The following is a 15341-nucleotide window of genomic DNA, read 5'->3' as shown; positions in this document are numbered from 1 at the left end:
GCATTATATCATAATTAAGGGGTCTATCCAACAAGAAGATCTAACAATTATAAATATTTATGCCTCCAACTTGAGAGAACCCAAAGATATAAATAAATTAATAACAAACATAAAGAAACTCATTGGAGATGCCTGGGTTGTTCAGTCAGTTAAGCCTCCAAATCTTGATTTCAGCTCAGGTAATGACCACATGGTTCATGAGACTGAGCCCTTCATCGGATTCCTTGCTGACAGCAGAGACTACTTGGGATTCTCTCTCCCTCTTACTCTCTCTCTCTCATTCTCTCTCAAAATAAATAAAATAAACTTAAAAAAAATAAGCTTACTGTTAATAATACCATAATAGTAGGGGACTTTAACACCACACTTACAACAATGGACAGATTATCTAAGCAGAAAAATCAACAAGGAAACAATGGCTTTGAATGACACACTGGACTAAATGGACTTAACAGATATATTCAGATCATTTCATCCTAAAGCAGTAAAATACACATTCTTTTCAAATGCACATGGAACATTCCCCAGAATAGATCACATACTGGTCACAAACCAGCCCTCAACAGGTACAAAAGATAGTGGTCATCCCATGCATATTTTCAGTTCACAATACTATGAAACTTGAAGTCAACAACAACAACAACAACAAAAAAAAAAAAAAAAAAGGAAAGAACACACAAACACATGGAGATTAAAGAACATCCTACCAAAGAATAAATGGATTGACAAGTAAATTAAAGAAGAAATTTAAAAATACATGAAAGCATATGAAAATGAAAACATGACAGTCCAAAACCTTTGGAATGCAGCAAAGGCTGTCTTAAGAGGGAAGTATATTGCAATCCAGGCTTAGCTCAAGAAGGAAGAAAAGTCTCAAATACACAACTCAATTTTCCACTTTAAGGAGCTGGAAAAGGAACAGCTGAAGAAATGGACAAATTCTTAGAACCATACAAACACCCAAAACTGAAAGAAGAAGAAATAGAAAATGTGAAAAGACCCATAACCAGCAAATAAATGGAATCAATAATAAAATATTTACCAAAAAACTAAAGTCCAGGGTCAGATGGCTCCCCATGGGAATTCTACCAAGTATTTAAAGAGTTAATATCTATTCTCAAACTGTTCCAAAAGATAGAAATAGAAGGAAAACTTCCAAACTCATTCCATAAGGCCAATAGTACCTTGATTCCAAAACCAAAGACTACACTAAAAAGAATTACAGGCCAATATCCTGGATGAAAAAATTCTGATGCAAAAATTCTCAACAAAATGCTAGCAAATCGAATCCAACAGTACATTAAGAATTATTTACCATAATCAAGTGGGATTTATTCCTGGGCTGCACGACTGGTTCAATATTCACAAAACTATCAATGTGATATACCACTTTAATAAAAGAAAGGACAAGAACCATATGATCTTCTCAATAGATGCAGAAAAACTCTTTGACAAAATACAGCATCCATTCCTGATAAAAACCCTCAACAAAGTAGGGATAGATGGAACATACCTCAATATCATAAAAGCCATATACCAAAGACCCACAGCTAATATCATCCTCAGTGGGGGAAAACTGAGAGCTTTTCTTCCATAGTCAGGAACATGACAAGGATCTCCATTGTCACCGTTACTATTTAACATAGTACTGGAAGTCTTAGCTTCAGTGATCAGAAAACAGAAAGAAATAAAAACCATCCAAATCAGCAAGGAAAAAGTCAACTTTGACTATTTGCAGATGACATGATACTCTACGTATAAAACCCAAAAGCATTCACCAAAAATTGCCAGAACTAATACATGAACTCAGCAAAGTCGCAGTATATAAATCAATGTACAGAAATCTGCTGCATTTCTATACAGCAAGAAAGAAGCAGCAGAAAAAGAAATCAAGGAATTGATCCCATTTACAATTGCCCCAAAAAACTATAAGATACCTAGGAATAAGCCTAACCAAAGAGGTACAATGTCTGTTCTCTCAAAACTACAGAACACTGATGAAAGAAATTGAAGAGAACACACACACACAAAAAAGGAGAAAAATTCCATGCTCATGCATGGAAGAACAAATACTGTTAAAATGTCTATACTACCCAAAGCAATCTACACACTTAATGCAATCCCTTTCAAAATGCCACCAGCAGTTGTCTCAGTGCTATAAGAAACAAGCCTAGAATCTGTATGGAACCAAAAAGACCCCAAATAGCCAAAGCAATCTTGGGGAAAATAAAGCAAAGCTAGAGGCATCACAATTCCAGACTTCCAGTTATATTACAAACCTCTAATCCTCAGAACAGTATAGTGCTGGCACAAAAACAGACACATAAATCCAAGTTACAGAATAGAAAACCCAGAAATGGACCCACAATTATAAGGTCAACTAATCCTTGAAAAAGCAGGAGAAAGAATATCCAAGGGAAAAAAGACAGTCTTTTCAACAACTGGTATTGGGAGAACTGGATGGCAGCATGCAGAAGAATGAAAATGACCATTTTCTTCCATAATACACAAAATTAAATTCAAAATGGATAAAAGACCTAAATGAGAAGCAGGAAACAATCAAAATCATAGAGGAGAACACAGCCGTAACAACTTCTTATTAGATTAAAAACAAACTTTTGGGACTTCATCAAGATAAAAAGCTGCTGCACTGCAAAGGAAACAATCAACAAAACTAAAAGGCAACCTGTGAAATGGGAGAAAATATTTGCAAATGACATAGCTGATAAAGGTTTAGTATCCACAGTCTATAAGAACTTACTAAACTCAATACCAAAAAATAAATAGTATAGTTAAGAAATGGGCACAAGATATGACCAGACATTTTTCCAAGAAGACATCTCCAGATGGCTAACAGACACATGAAAGGATGCTCAACATCACTCAGCATCACGGAAATGCAAATAAAACTACAATACCACTTCACGATTGTCAGAATGGCTAAAATGAACAACAGGAAACAACAGATGTTGGTGAAGATACAGAGAAAAGGGAACTCTCTTACATTTGTGGTAGGAATACAAATTGATGCAGCCTCTCTGGAAAACAGTATGGAGGTTCCTCAAAAACTTAAAAATAGAACTACCCTAAGATCCAGTGATTGCAGTACTAGGTATTTACCCAAAGGATACAAAAATATATTTGAAGGGGTACATACATCCCAATGTTTATAGCATCATTTTCAACAACAGCCAAACTATAGAGAGAGACCAAATGTCCATAGAATAGGGCATAGAATGCCAAGAATAGGTGGCATATTTTATGCTGGGGTGCCTGGGTGACTCAGTAGGTTAGGTGACCAACTCTTGATTTTGGCTCAGGTCATAATCTCATAGTTCGTGAGATCAAGCCCAGTGTTGGGCTCTGTGTTGACAATGCAGAGCCTGCTTGGGATTCTCTCTCTCACCCTCTCTCTATCTACCTCTCTATCTCTCTGCCAACTCTCTCTCTGAGACCACTCATGCTCTATCTCTTAAAATAATAAACTGAAAAAAAAAGGAAAGGTGGTCTGCATAAACAATGAAGTATTACTCAGCAATTAAAAAGAATGAAATCTTGCCATTTGCAACAATGTGGATGGAGCTAGAGTATATTATGCTGAGAAAAATAAGTTAGAGAAAGACAAATACCATATGATTTCACTCATATGTGGAATTTAGGAAACAAAACAGATGAATATATGGGAAGGAAAAGAAGAGAGAGAGAAAGGGAAATAAAAATTAAGAGACTCTCTTTTTTTAACTTTTTTTTAACGTTTATTTATTTTTGAGACAGAAAGAGAGAGAGCACAAATGGGAGAGGGTCAGAGAGAGGGAGACACAGAATCTGAAACAGGCTCCAGGCTCTGAGCTGTCAGCACAGAGCCCAACGTGGGGCTCAAATTCACGGACCGTGAGATCATGACCTGAGCTGAAGTCGGACGCTTAACCAACTGAGCCACCCAGGTGCCCCAAGAGACTCTTAGTGATAGAGAATAAACTGAGGGTTGACCCAGAGGGAGGTGGGTAGGGATGGGCTAAATGGGCCATGGGTATTAAGGAGTGCACTTCTTATGATGAGTACTGGATGTTATATGTAAGTGATAAATCACTAAATTCTATGCCTGAAACCAATATTACACTATATGTTAACCAACTAGAATATAATAAAAATTTGGAAAAACAAAATAACAACAAAAAAACAAAATTATGTGTGGAAGCATAAAAATATATTTCAAACTGAATTAACAATATTGCATATCAAACTTTGGTATGAACCTATAGATAGGCTTAGAGAAATATTTGTAACCTTAAATGAATATGTTATCAAAAATAATCTATTACAATATCAATTTCAAGAAGTTAGCAAACAAGAGCAAATTAGGCCCACAGAATGTACAAGAAAAGAAATAGCAAAAGTAAGATCATAGGTTAATGACAAAGGAAATATGTCAACATGAGAATAAAACTTAAATAGCAAAACTCTGTTTATTTGGCAAGATTAATAACACCCAGAAATATTGATCAAGGGCAAAAAAGAGAGAAATCACAATCAATATCAAGAATGAAACATTACAACACCCAGTGCTCATCCCAAAAGATGCCCTCTTCAATACCCATCACCTCCCCTCCCCTCCCTTCCACCCCCAATCAACCCTCAGTTTGTTCTCAGTTTTTAAGAGCCTCTTATGCTTTGGCTCTCTCCCACTCGAACCTCTTTTTTTTTCCTTCCCCTCCCCCATGGGTTTCTGTTAAGTTTCTCAGGATCCACATAGGAGTGAAAACATATGGTATCTGTCTTTCTCTGTATGGCTTATTTCACTTAGCATCACACTCTCCATTAAACATAGAAACATTAAGAAGATACAAATAAGGTATTATGACCAATCATATGCCAATAAATTTGAAAACTTATCACAAATGACTGAAAAATAAGTAATGTGAATAGTAATATAGATATTAATAAACTGAATTCATAAAGAAAAACCAACTTACAAAGAAAACCTTAGGACCAGATTTCTTCACTGGTAGTTTTCAAATATGTAGAAAGAAACATGCCTATTGAAACAAACTCTGCCAAAGAATAGAAAAGTAAGAAATACCTTCAAAGCCATTCTATGAGAGCAGCATGACTCTGAAACCAAACCTGGAAAAAAATGAGAGAGAAAATTAGAGGTCAATTTCTTTTGTGAAAATTATCCCAAAATATTAAACATCATAATAGAAAAAAAGCTAGTAAAAATTTAAAAGTTATACATCTGGACAATGCTTTATTTCAAGAGTGCGAGATTAGTTTTATACTAAAAAATAAATAAATGAGCTAAAGAATAAATGAGAAAATTTATAAAATCATCTTCATTGCACAAAATTTGTTATAGTTCTTCACCTGATCAAGATAAAAACAGCAAACTGAAAATGTGAGAATTCCTTAATCTAGAAAATATTTGTAGCACATACACACACAGGTGAAATATGCATACTCAGAATATATATACACTCCTAAAAATTATAGGGAATGTAATAACAGAATATGGACAAAAAAGTTCTTGAATAGACACATAAAGAGTGTGTATGTAGACATAAGTAGACATAAGAGACTACTGTCCAATAAACATGAAAAGGGGCTCAACCTCATTAGCCACCAGAGAATGCAAATTAAAGTCACATTAAGACTGTCATATATAGGGGCGCCTGGGTGGCTCAGTCGGTTGAGCATCCGACTTTGGCTCAGGTCATGATCTCATGGTTCATGAGTTCGAGGCCCGCGTTGGGCTCTGTGCTGACAGCTCAGAGCCTGGAGCCTGCTTTGGATTCTGTGTCTCCCTCTCTCTCTGCTCCTCCCCTGCTCACACGCTGTCTCTCTCTCAAAACTAAAAAAGATTTAAAAAAATTTTTTAAAAAGACTGCCATATATACCTACCAAAAGATCTAAAATTAAAACAGTGAAAGTGCAATACTTGTGAGGATGTGAAAAAGTAAAACTGTCATACATTATTTGTGGGAAAACAAATTATCTGCTAAAGTATCTGCTACACTTAAATACATACACACACATAATACATATATTCCTATAACCAACTAATTCTATTCCAAGTTATATACACAAAACAGTGCATACACGTGTGCACCAAAATATGCATATAAAATGTAAAAAAATAATGCAAATAATTTAAACAGTTTACTCATCATTACCCATCAATTTAATAGGTAATTAATTGTGTAATATTCACATTATGGAGGCATTACAAAGCTAAACAAACAAAGAGATAAATCTCACAAAGACAATGTTGAGTGAAGTAAGCCAAACAAAAAAGAAATGAAAGAAAGCCTCCATAAACTTAAAATTACTGAATTCATACAAACTATGTTCTCTAACCAAAATGGAATAAAATTAGAAATCAGTAACAGAATGAAGTTTGGAAATTTCACAAATTTGTGGAAATTAAGGAATATACTCACAAATAATCATTTAAAAATTATTATTCTTTGTCAGAAATATTCCAAGGAAAATTGCACAATACTTTGAGAAAAATGGAAATAAAAACGCAATATAAATACATTTATTCAGTGCAGTAAAAATAGTATTCATAGGGATACTGTGAATATTTATATTAAAAATATTTATACCTGTAAATATTTATATTAAAAAGATGAAAGATCTCAAATCAATAACCTAAAATTTCATCTTACAAAACTAGAAAACAAATGGTCAAAGTAAACTCAGAGCAAGCATAAAAAAGGAGATAATGAGGGTTTGAGAAAAAAACTGAAATAGAGAATAACTAAATAATTGAAAAATAATAGCAAAAACAAAGGATGAATCTTTGAAAAGATCAAGAAAATTAATAAAACGTTAGGCTGACCAAGAAAAAAAGATATGATTCAAATTACTAAAATCAGTTGTAAAATAGGAGGCACCACTACTTCTTTAATGAAATAAAAATAGTTATAAGGAGGGGCACATGAGTGGTTCAGTTGGCTAAGGGCCCATCTTTGGCCCAGGTCATGATCTCACAGTTCATGAGTTTGAGTCCAAGTCGGGCTCTGTGCTGACAGCTCAGAGCCTGGAGTCTACTTTAGATTCTGTGTCTCCCCCGCTCTCTCTCTGTTCCTTCCCTACTCATGCTCTGCCTCTCTCTCAGAAACAAATACACATTAAATTTTTTTTTAAATAGTTATAAGGGAATATTAACAACTTTTTGTGAAAATTAGACTATCTAAATGAAATTGGCAAATTTCTAGAAAGACACCAACAACCAAAGTGACTATTAAAAACATAAGAAATGTGTATGGTCTTACACAAACAAAAGACATTGAGTTGCTACTTAAAAAAACAAACAAACAAAAATCAACTTACCACAATGAAAAGTCCAGTGCCAAGCTTTATAAATGAATTTTACCAAATACTTTAAGAGGAATTAATTCCAATCCTTCACAGAATCTTGCAAAAATAGAATAGGGAAGAACATGGACATTAATACTAGCCTGATACTGAAACCAGAATATACATCATAAGAAAGAATAATTATAGACCAACATCCATTGTGAATGTATATGTAGAAATCCCCAACAAAACACTAGCACACAGAATCCAGCTTATATACAAAGGATTATATACACTATGACCAAGTGGAATTTATCCAAAATTACAAGTTTGTTTTAATGCCTAATATCAATCACTATCATACACCTCATTAATAGGATAAAGGGCAAAACCACAGCATAATACAAATAAGAGGCAGGAGAGATATGTGATGCAATCCAATGTGCTGTAATAATAAAATGGATTCAACAAACTAGAAGTACAAGAGAATGTCCTCAACCTAACAATGAGTATCCATGAGAAACCCACAGCTTACACCATACTTATGAAAGAATGAATAACTCCCTCTTAACGTCAGGAACAAAGCAAAGCTGCCATCTCTTACTATTTCTATTTAATTCTGTACTACAGGTTCTCCTACTAGGATAATTAGACAAGAAAAGCAAATTCACCCAGTTGGAAAGAAAGGAGAAGTAAAACCATCTCTATTCTTGCATGACAAAATCTTGTTTCTAGAAAATCCTGATGAATTCACACAATATGCTATTAGAAGTAATGAATGAGTTCAACAAAGTTGCAGGATGCAAAATCAACACACAAAAACCAATTGTATTTATATACATTAACAATGAACAATTGAAAAATAAAATTAAGAGAATAATTATGGGCGCCTGGGTGGCACAGTCAGTTAAGCATGACACTCTTGATTTTAGCTAAGCTCATGAACTTGCAGTCATGGGATCAAGCCCTGCATCAGGCTTCATGCTGAATGTGGAGCTTGGTTGGGATTCTTTCTATATATCCTCTCCTCCTCTCCCTCCTTCACGCTCTCTCTCAAAAATAAATAAACATTTTAAAAAAACACTTATAAAAATAATAGCAAGTTACAATGGAATGAAAAAATAATAAAATACATAATGGCAAACATAATAAAAGTAGTGTACTTTTTACTGCAAATTACAAAATATTGAAAACATTTAAAGGAGACAAGTAAATGGAAAGGCATCACATATTCATAGAATGACAGATTTAAATTGTTAAGATGGTGATACTTCTTAAATTGATCGACAGATTCAAAGCAATTCTTATCAAAATCTCAGATGCTATTTTTGCCTAAGTGATGAACTCCCCCTAAAGTTCATATGGAAATTCAAGGGATACAGAATAGCCAAAATAATCGTGAAAAAGAGAAACAGTTTAAGGACCCAAGAATTATGATTTCAAAAGCTAGTACAATGTTAAGATATTCAAGACAGTATGGTATTGGCTTAAGGATAAACATATATATCAATGGAATACAACTGAGAGTCCAGAAATAAAACCTTAGGTTTATGGCCAATTAATTTTCAACAATGGTGCCGAGTCAATTAAATGGGGGAAAGAATAGCGTTTTAATAAAAACTGCGAAGACAAATGATACTATACGCAAAAATCAAGTCCGATTCCTACTTCACACCACACACCAAAATTAATCCAATGGTTTATAGACCTAAATACAGGGACAAGGCAAAATTATTAAATTCCTAGAAGAAAGTAGAAGAGTAAATCTTTGTGATCTTGGGTTTGCAGTGATTTCTTAGATAGGACAACACACACACACACACACACACACACAGAAATATTAGATAAATTGTACTTCATTAAAATTTAAAAATCTTGTGCTTCAGAAAATACATTAGAAAAGTGAAAAGACAACCCAGAGATTAGGAAGAACATTTGCAAATTATACATCTGATAAGGGACTTGCATCAAGAATACATAAAAAATCTTTCCACTCATCAATAAAAAGATAGATAATCAAATTAAAAGCAAGAAAAGATTTCAAAAGATAGTTATCTAATGAAGATAAATGTATGGTCAATCAGTACACAAAAAGATGCTTAACAGCATTAGTAATTAGTAATTAGTAATTTTCATTAGTAAATGTAAAGCAAAACCACAATGAAATACCACTTCAGACCTATTAAAATAGTTAAAATAAAAAAAAAATAATAATAAATGTTAGAGAAGAAGTAAAGAAACTGGAACTCTCATGAATTGTTGGTGGGATTGTAAAATGGTGCATTCACTTTGGAAAACAGTTTGGTAATTTCTCAAAATATTAAACTTAGAGTTCCCATATGATGCAACAATTCCACTCCTAGATATATACCCAAGAGAATTAAATATATACATACACACACACACACACACACACACACACACACACACACACACAAATATACACAAGTGTTAGAAGCAATAGTCATAATAGCCACAAAGTGGAAACTAATTAAATGTCCATCAACTGATAAGGGATGGCCTAATGTGGTATATCTGTATGATGGAATCTTGCTCGGAGTTACAGAATGAGCATTGATACATACAACAACATGGATAAACTTCGCAAACATTTTGCTATGTTAAAAAATTCACACAGGACGATATAATGTATGATTCCATTTATATAAAATGTCTAGAATATGTTTATTCATAAACACAGAAACAGATTAATGGTTGCCAGGGACTGAGATGGAAAGGGCATAGGAAGTGATATGGGTTAATGGATATGGGTTTTTGGGGTGATAAAAATGTTCTACAATGAGATAATGCTGAAAGTTGAACAACTATGTAACTGTAACAAAAACCATTAAGTTTTCATTTTATAAGGGTGTATTTTATAATATTTAACTTACAGCTCAATACAGCTGTTGTAAAAAGAGAATAAAAACAATTCATTTTATGTAAGGATCAATAATTTTAAAAATTAACCTATTACTATAGAAGGTAGAATACTGGTTATCTCTTGGAGATAGAGTAAAACAATGAGATAGGTTCTTATGTGCTGGTCTTATATCCCATATCACAAAATATGTTGTGCTTACATAGATATATGTTAAATTTGGAAAAAAGTCACAAAGCTGTTCATTTAGGAAGTGCACACGCAGGTGTGTATGTGCGTGTGTGTGTGTGTGTGTGTGTGTGTGTGTAATTTAAAATGGTTTAATTAAAATTAAAAATTAAAAAGATCTGTAAGAAACTTTGTAAAAATAGAATGAGAGCAAATATGAAAACGGAGAGAGGAAGTCTGAAGAGACAATGTCTTTTATGGGCCACTTGAGGCCTCAGCCAGGAAACACAAGGGAAAGAAGACTAAATGTTAAGGTTAAGACCGATAGTATTAAATACCGCAGCCACTTCGGAAAAGAGTTCAGCAGTTTCTCAAAAAGTTAGATATAAAACTAGTATATGACCCAGCAAAAATTTACAAACTAATATTAATGGCATCACTATTCATAATAGTCTCAAGCTAGAAACAAATTAAATGTCCATCAACTTGTGAATGAGTACACTAATAGTGACATATTCATACAGTTGAATGTTATTCAGTGATAAAAATAAATGAACTACTGACATATGCAATATCATGGATGAACCTCAAAAACATTCTGCTAGGTAAAAGAAGTCAAACATAAGAGACTATACATCATGATTACATTTACATAAAATTTTCAGAAATGAAAAATTTGTAAAGACATAAAGTAAGTTAGTGGTTGCCTAGTGGCTGGGGTGGAAATAGGAATATACTATATATGACCATAAGGGATCTTACTGAAAGAATAAAGATATTCCAAAATGGATATGTGGTGATGATTGTTTTACATTTGTAAAGTTACTAAAATTCATGGGCTGTATCCTAAAATGGGTGCATTTTATGTTACATAAAATACACATTAATAAATATTGTTAAATATACTGATGGTAATACTCATAGTCCCCTCCGGCAAGAAAAACACATCCATAAAAAAAAAAACAGAAATACAATAAAATTATTTTTTGCCAACACCTGACCAACTATTCCTAGAATGGTCCATACAAACTTTGTCCAAACTTGAGTCATGGACAATTATTATACACAGTTGAATAATAACTGAAAGCAAAGTCAATAGAATCAGATGGCCCTGGTAAAAATCCAGGATTTCCTCTTTGCTGCTTTTTTGCCATAAGGCAAATCATTAAAGCTCTGTAAACCTCAGTTTCTTTACCGTAAGTACTGGATAATAATAGTAGTTATAGGATCATAAGAATTAGATGAGGTAATTTGTGTAATGCCTAGTATAGGGCCTGTCACAGAGTAGACAGTCAATAAATGTAAGTTTCCTTTACTATCGTTATTACTTGGGAAAATAAAGATGATCCCCACACAGAAAAAGACCAGTTGAGAAGAAACCTCTGAATTTACCACATAAGAGCTTGCTACTTGTCTGTGACAATAAAGGAATAAAATAATATAAAACCATAGGCTAAGAAAACAGTGAAGGAAGTGACAGAAGATATAAAAGATGTTAAACTTGGGGCAGATGGAAAGCAGATGGTTAACTCAGCCAAGAGGAAAAAGCAAAATCTGAGCAAGGGTATCTAGAAGAAGTGAACCGATTATGCACTGAGAGAGGCTCAGAATTTGGAGATACTAGCTATTTTTGAAAGATAGATTTTAAAAAATGAGAAGAAGAAGAAGAAGAAGGCCAGAGTATACACTTTGGAAAGACTACACCAAATTGCTGAAGATTTGAAGATGCCAGGGATAGCAAAGAACAGGAGTGTGAGATACTGTCTTTGGAAATGAAGGGATTAAGAAAGCTCTACAGGCTGGAACATAAGAGCCTCAGATTCATCTCTCCCCTCACTATGGTCCAGGGCACCCACATCTCTAACAACAAAGTTTTCACTTCTCACTTCTCACAGTACTGAACAGTATGGAAAAAATTAGCAACGTAAACAAATTGAAAGGCCATTTTATTGGAAGAGAATCTTACCAAACATCTTGATTCCAATCCAACACTCAATAGTGAAGGCCAGAAACAAAAATTCATGCACAGAACTTCCTTAAGAGCCTATCACATAGATTTAAAGAAGGTCTCAATAGTTAATATCAAAATACTTGAGAAGTTTCTAACTTGAAAGATAAAGATCATACTTACAAACAAAAAAAAATAGAACTCAAAGAAAATGGATAATACAAATAAAAATTTAAAACAATATATAAATATTTTATAGAGTTACGGAAAAATATTGCAACCATGAACTCACAACAATATTCTATAAAAAGGAATTTCCTTTCCAAGAAAGAGCCCTTGGAATGAAAAATATTACAGAAATAAAATTTTAGCAAAAGCTCACAAGGAAGAAAGCAGGAAAAAAAATTTTTTTAAATAAGGAGATATATCTACAAGGTCCAACATTTGACTCATAAACAGAAGAGAAACAAAGAGTACAGCAAAATGGAAGGAGGAAATTATCAGAGAAATAATATTAAAAAGAAAATCCATACTAAAGGACATAAGTTTCCAGAACGAAGACCAGTTTCCCAGGGCAACAAATTAATTAAAAAGATGAACATAAGAAATATTTTTATTATATTTCAGAACACTAGGGATAAGATTATAAAAATTTTTCAGAAAGAAAAAAATTATATCAACACTAATGAAAACTGGATGACCTTTAGATGTCTCAAGACTGACACTGAAAACATGAAGAAAATAAGAAATGTCTTCAGCAATTTGGAAGAAATCATTTCTAACCTAGAATTCTCTATATGAAGACAAAGTTCAATCAGCTCTGAAAATAAAGAAATATTCTGATATGCAAAGTCTTGATTTTTTTCTCACTTTTTAAAAATTTCCCGTTTACGCTTTGTAGAAAACCATTGGAGAATGTACTCTATGAAAATAGAAAGTAAACTTAGAAAGAGGAAAATGGAGATGACTGGGTGGCTCAGCCATTTAAGTGTTGTCTTCCTCTTGATTTCGGTTCAGGTCATGGTCCCAAGGTTTATGAATTCGAGCCCCACAAGGGGCTCTGCACTGACACTGTAAAGCCTGCTTGGGATTCTCTCTCCCCCACCTCACTCTCCCTCTCCCCTACTCATGTGTGCGCTCTCTCTCTTTCTCTCTCTCTCAAAAATAAACAAACTAATTATTTTTTTAAGAAAAGAAAGAAAGAAAGAAAGAAAGAAAAGAAAGAAAGAAAGAAGGAAAGAAAGAAAGAAAGAAAGAAAGAAAGAAAGAAAGAAAGAAAGAAAGAAAAGAAAATGTAGGATAGGCTAGACAAAACTAGGGGCCTAATACATTATAGAGGCTGAGAGTTTTGCCAACATAATGCTTAGGTAAAAACCCAGAATGACAGATATGAAGCAGGCTTAAAAGCAAAGAGTTCATCTTAGAGCAGAAAGATGAAAGATTTGGTAAGGCATTTATCCAATTTAAAAATACTGAGAGAAACACCTAATAAGCTTAACCATACTAGTAAAGCTTTTACAGTCCTGTTGGAAACTTTGAATAGTGTTAGTGATAAATACATGTTTAACAGGCAATTTAAAATTTTTTAAAATTGGTTACTTCTAAGAAAAAAGGGGTTCATAAAGGATCTTATAAGAAAGGAAATATAGGGGTGCTTGGGTGGCTCAGTCTGTTGGGCACTGGCTCTTAGTTTCCACTCAGGTCGCAAACTCACAGTTGGTGGGATGGAGCCTCTTAGGGCAGAGCGCCATCAGTGCAGAGCCTACTTGGGTTTCTCTTTCCACCCTACCCCCCACCACTCTGGCATGCACTCTCCCTCTCTCTATCAAATAAATAAACATAAAAAATAAATAAATAAGAAAGGAAATATAATGATGATGCACTGTGTGACTTAACTGTGAAAGATACTCATATGGAAAAATATATAAAAGTTGTGGATATTTATTTAACCAAAAGTTTTGATATATGTAATTCTATTTGGAGGGTGAGATTATAGCAGCTATTGAGGTGGGTTTAATATTATTTTTCTTTTAGAAGGATGTATGTGAGCTACTTAACTTTTCATTTGTTAATCAAATCCCATTATCAGTTCCATTGACTTTATTTAAATCTTCATCATTTGCATAACTTGCAATTTCACTTTTTTTTGGCACATCATATCATTAAGTTAAAAAAATTTTTAATGTTTGTTTATTTGTGTGTGTGAGAGAGAGAGACAGACAGACAGACAGAGTGTGGGCAGGGGATGGGAAAAGAGAGAGCGAGTCACAGAATCCAAAGCAGGATCTAGGCTCCAGGCTGTCAACACAGAGCCCTGTCAGCACAGAGCCCGACGGGGGGGCTCGAACTCACAAACTGAGGTCATGACCAGAGCCAAAGTCAGACACTTAACCGACTGAGCCACCCAGGGGCCCCACCATATCATTAAGTTAAACAAAGAGGACTCCTGTAGTGAAATAATTAAAGTAACGTTATCATGTTCTCACTTTGATTTTTTTTTTATTATAGAGACAGAGCATGAGTGGGGGAGAAGGGCAGAAGGGGAGGGGGAGAGAGGGGGAGAGAAAGAGAGAGAGAGAGAGAGAGAGAGGAAGAATCTTAAACAGCCTCCACAGTCAGCAAAGATCGCAGCAGAAGGCCCAATCGGAGGATCATGACGTGAGAAATCAAGAGTTGGATGCTTAATCGACTGAGCCACCCAGACGCCCCTCACTTTCCTTTTAAATCCAGTTGATGTGTACACCTTTCTCCCCCAGTCCCCATTCCCAGATAGACACTCAGGCAGTCCCCATGAGTTCACTGATAACCCTAGGTACTAAGTCTCCATAATTTAAAATGCCCACAAGATAATAATCAAAACTTTCAACTTGATTTAAAGTTAATCTTTCCAGTTTCTAGACATGTTAGAAGAAAAATTTTGTTGTCTCTTGAGTGTGCAGTGTGCAAGTTTCTTTTTCTCCCTCTTTTCTTATATGGTATCTATATGATATATCTATATCATTTTTACTACTAACTAGAGTTCCTGCCATTTCCAATCAAGGT

Source organism: Panthera tigris, chromosome A1 (genome assembly GCF_018350195.1).
Source record: "Panthera tigris isolate Pti1 chromosome A1, P.tigris_Pti1_mat1.1, whole genome shotgun sequence".
Taxonomy (NCBI): domain Eukaryota; kingdom Metazoa; phylum Chordata; class Mammalia; order Carnivora; family Felidae; genus Panthera; species Panthera tigris.
This window is presented reverse-complemented; position numbering follows the sequence as displayed.